At 35.1% G+C, this 4,452-nt stretch overlaps 1 long non-coding RNA gene across 1 annotated transcript; it reads left to right on the top strand.

Moving 5' to 3' along the window:
- Nucleotides 1–371: 371 nt before the first annotated feature.
- On the top strand, nucleotides 372–2,619 carry LOC122063256. The gene is made up of 2 exons (XR_006135282.1): nucleotides 372–668; nucleotides 2,218–2,619. It is a non-coding gene; the product is annotated as an uncharacterized LOC122063256 (long non-coding RNA).
- The last annotated feature ends 1,833 nt before the right edge of the window (nucleotides 2,620–4,452 follow it).

Below are 4,452 nucleotides of genomic sequence, written 5' to 3'. Positions count from 1 at the left end.
AAATGGTCACGGTTTCAGAAAGTGGAACCATTTAGTAAATAGTGCAATTATGATTTTAGTCAAATAAATGTAAACCAAACCGATCCGCACCGTTTAAACCGAAACCGAACCAATTAACACCCTTAGTTGATGCTATCTAATAAGTATCTATACCAACCATGACCAATACTGGATCCAATATAGTAAACTAAGGTTGTGTTTGGTTTGACTCCAAAAAATTGTTTTGATGTTTTTCTATGCCATCACAACAAAAAAATGGAACCTAGATTTTGGTAACGCCGGTCCGTTTTTCCATTCTAGAAAACAAACTGGCCATTACCAATTAAAATGGTTTTTGAGAAACATGTCAAACCATGTTTTTTCACATCCAATACATTTCAAGTGAAACAATAGAGGGGGAAAAGTAGAAAGTGTTCCCAACAAACATGCCCTAGGTCACTCTCCTCTTTCTTCACTCGGCTGAAGAAAGGCTGCCTCTACTTATCTTCAACCTCAAGCTCAACGTAAGCTTACTTCAAACCCTAGCTCTACAAAGTAGAGGAAGAGAAACAAGAAGCTGAACCTTGCCAAGAATTGTTAAATACAGCCGCACCTGAATCCTTGATGTAAATCGCTAAAGACAGCCAAAGCTGAACCTCGCCTTCAGATCGTTGAAGACGATCTCTTAAGTAAGTATATTCTTCTCCTTCAGTCTTCTTCATCCCTACAACTATTCTTTGTCTTCTACATGCTTGTTGTTAAGATCCCTAATTTTTTTCATTTTTTTCACAAGCCCTAATTGCAGACTAAAGGGGAAGTGTTTGATCTTCATCATTTGATCAATTAACGCTTTCCGTTAGCAATTAACAGAATTGATTTTATCATTTGATCTCAGTTCTGAAACAGGTTTACCAAACACCCTTTAGAGGTAAAAAAAACTATGTTCCAAGACAGAAACAGAACAAAAAAAATGGTTATGATAAAAAAAAATGTTACCAAACGGAGTCTGAAACTATGATGGTAATTTCAAACATTTTATATCTAGGTATGGAATGAATTTGCCACATGTTATATTTCAAAGTTAAGTTCAATTGTACATCCTCATATATAGAGGTATGCACCCATTTGTACTCCATGCATCAGTTTGCATCCTCTCAATACTTGTTTGTCAACTCTGTTTGAACTATAAATCTACTTGTATGTAGAAGACTCTTTAAGTTTAACATCTTCATAAAGTTTCTCCCCTATTCCAACCTGTTACATCTTCATAAAATTTCTCCCCTATCCGAACCTGTTACAAGGCAAAAGTAAGTCCCCGGCCATAGATTCTGTGATCGGTGAGCCACCCATGAACCATTTAATTCTTACATAGAAACAAATTCAGAATTCTGAAAAAAAAAATTTATTTATTTTTAAAAATGAGCTTCTTTTTTTTCTTTTTTTATTTTATTTTATTTAAGAAGAGGGTGTCTATATTCTCTAGCGTAACTATTTGAGTTTCTTATAATAGTCTATAGTGTGATTATAATGAACTTACCTGATGATTGCAAACAATTCAACTTAAACTAGTGTGATGTAGAGGCGCCTTCCTCAATTTGCTTGGTGGTAGGATCACCGATTGGATAGACTGGGCTATACTGGGCTCAATTTCTACATTACAAATACGATTTTCATATTTTTTTATACGTTAGAATCAATATCTTGGACTGTTTAAAGTCTTCTTTGTTGTTCTGTGATCCAGTTTAACTTATTTCCTTTGAATATTATAAAAATGATAACATTATTCCATTTCACTCAAAAACAACAGCACAAAATCTGTAATTTTACATGTTCTAAGTTGGAAAGACTTGATATATGGGACCTCTAGATGTATTTGGATTTTGGGTGTGAAATGGGAACTTACAGTGTTAATGTACAAATGACATTGAATATGTCCAGTTGTGCCATTGCTAAATGTGATTTGTTTGGTAAGGATTGTTCAATTTTCACTTGTAAGTCAACGTCGCATGTTACAAAAAAATTTTCAAATGTCCAATGAATTGCCCCTTCTTCATGTGGGTTGACTAACTTAGGATTTGTGAGTGTGGAAAAGGTCAATGTAAAGTCAGAACTATGAAGACAAGTGCGAATTATGGTCGATATTTTTTGTATTGTCCACAATCAACTAGGGTATGAGTTTCTTAATTTTTTTTTAGGATATTTAACATTCGAATATTTATTTTCTTAATTTTTTATTAGATGGTTATAGTTGCCTTACAAGTTGAAAACAAAGGTTGTGGAATATTCGAATGGATACCAAATTCAAGTCTAAGTTGTAATAGTTATCAGACTCCACCTCGGTCCCATTGTTCGGAAACACCAACTTCATCATCTCCTTCCCCTTCATCAAACTATATCAAAGGATATTTGAATGGTGCAATTAAAGAATCGGAAGACCATACGAGGATATTGAGAGACGTTCTTGACACAGAAACTTGACTTAAACAAAAGTGTAGAGTGAACTTTGTTAGGAGAGTTGGAATTTTTGGAAAAGAAAGACTGATGTCATTGTGATGATATTGTATTCATTATCATTTGGTAGTGCCTGGATTGTAATAATTAATTTAGATAAGATATGTTTTCTGGATTGTTACATGTTAATACCTGCATTGGACCAAAAGAATGATTCTGGGTAACTCCACTTATGGCCACCTATGGTTAGAACATCCCATTGTGCAAGTTCGGCGGGGTATATACATTCCACTTACATATACAAGTAATAGCTATTCACACATCCCATCAAATTAAGGAAGTAAAACCTGTCCATTCTGCATCCAAATGAAAATAAAAAATTATCACATCCCACCAAATCAAGGAAGTAAAATCTATCCATTCCACATCCAAATGAAAATCAAAAGACCTGTATCACATCCCAATTACATAGAGAAGTAAAACTTGTCCAGCCTAGTAATGATCATTCGACATCCAAAACTCGGACAAAGTGGATCACATCCCAATCTGACATAAAGAAGTAAAACCTGTCCATCCAACTAATATACAAGTCCATCCATATACAAAACAATACCATCAACCCACATTTTCTCTAAAAATTCATTACAAATAGTAAATTTCATTTCCCAAAAAAAAAAAAATTTATTGTGTCATAACTCAAAATTCCCCTTTATCCAAACTCAGTCCTTGTTTTGCTTCTGCATTGCCTCCTTTTCATGTCTTCTTGCCTGAGTTGCTGCCGCTTTCACTCTTTTCCTTACTTGAACACTATCATTCAATGTAGTTGATGCTTTATGTGATCTAGTTCGCTAAGAAATATTGACACCAGTCTAACTAACCCCCACATTTCGACTCTGCTACACAAGCCTTTAGAACAATCAAAAAATTATTGATATTATGAAAATATAACATATATCTAAAAAAAATTAGGATTGATAACATAAAGGGTTTTAGAGAATGAATCCTATTTACTTCACAGTATTACTTGATCTTGCCCTTTTTCTCCTAATTTTACCACCCTCACATGTTCTCTTGTTATGACCCTCAAGCTTACACCTATCACATCTTACTGATGTAGACCTTTGTCTATACTCACCCGCAGCTAGTTCACCATCCTCCCTTTTTCTAACCTTGTGGGGTCTACCTGGTTGCCTTCTCAGAGGTGGAGGCTCCACCAAACCCATACTACTTGTTTCTTCCGACTCTGATAAATTAGGAAGTGGGTGTATCATGTTCTCATAGGCTTGTAGATATTTCCCTAGGGAGTAAAAATTGTCACACTAATGTGATAGTATTTCCCTCTTATATGTAATACAGTAAGCTGCATGTCTACATGGCAGCCCAGTAGCCTCCCATACTTGACACCCACATTTCCTAGTATTCAAGTTCGCCATAAATCTTAATGTGCCATTGTTCACATCAAATTCATTATAACATGCAGTTATGGCCACACAAGATCTTGACTGTTGATGGATAAAATCCAATCTCCTTTTAATCTTTGGTGTCAAACTCCCCTTGTAAGAATATGTTTGCTCAAACCTCTTATGTAATTTATCCATCAAGCTTATCCGCACTTGATCAATCAAATATAGAATGGGTTTGTCTCTATACAGGCGTACCCAATTGGTGAAAAACTCTATCATATTGTTGGTTATGTGATCACCTTTTGCTCGGTGATCAAATGCCTATCTTGACCATGAATTTGGATGATTGTTAATAAGCCAATCATATGCTTTATGATTTATGCCCTTCATCTCAGCCATTGCCTCCATCTACTCAATTTCTCTGTAAGCCCTAGATGCATCCAAAATAATGCTTTCAGCTTCTCCCCTCGAAATTGTTGCTTGAAGTTTGCATACAAATGCCTACTCCAATGCCTTGTATGTGATTCAAGGAAAACCTCTTTTACTGCATCAATTAACCCCTACACACCCCATTAGAAGGGAAAAAAATATCATTTCAACAAGTGAAAAAAAAAAAGGA

Source organism: Macadamia integrifolia, unplaced genomic scaffold (genome assembly GCF_013358625.1).
Source record: "Macadamia integrifolia cultivar HAES 741 unplaced genomic scaffold, SCU_Mint_v3 scaffold1273, whole genome shotgun sequence".
Taxonomy (NCBI): domain Eukaryota; kingdom Viridiplantae; phylum Streptophyta; class Magnoliopsida; order Proteales; family Proteaceae; genus Macadamia; species Macadamia integrifolia.
The sequence above is the reverse complement of the archived record's forward strand: the minus strand, read 5'-3'. Positions and strand labels throughout refer to the sequence as shown.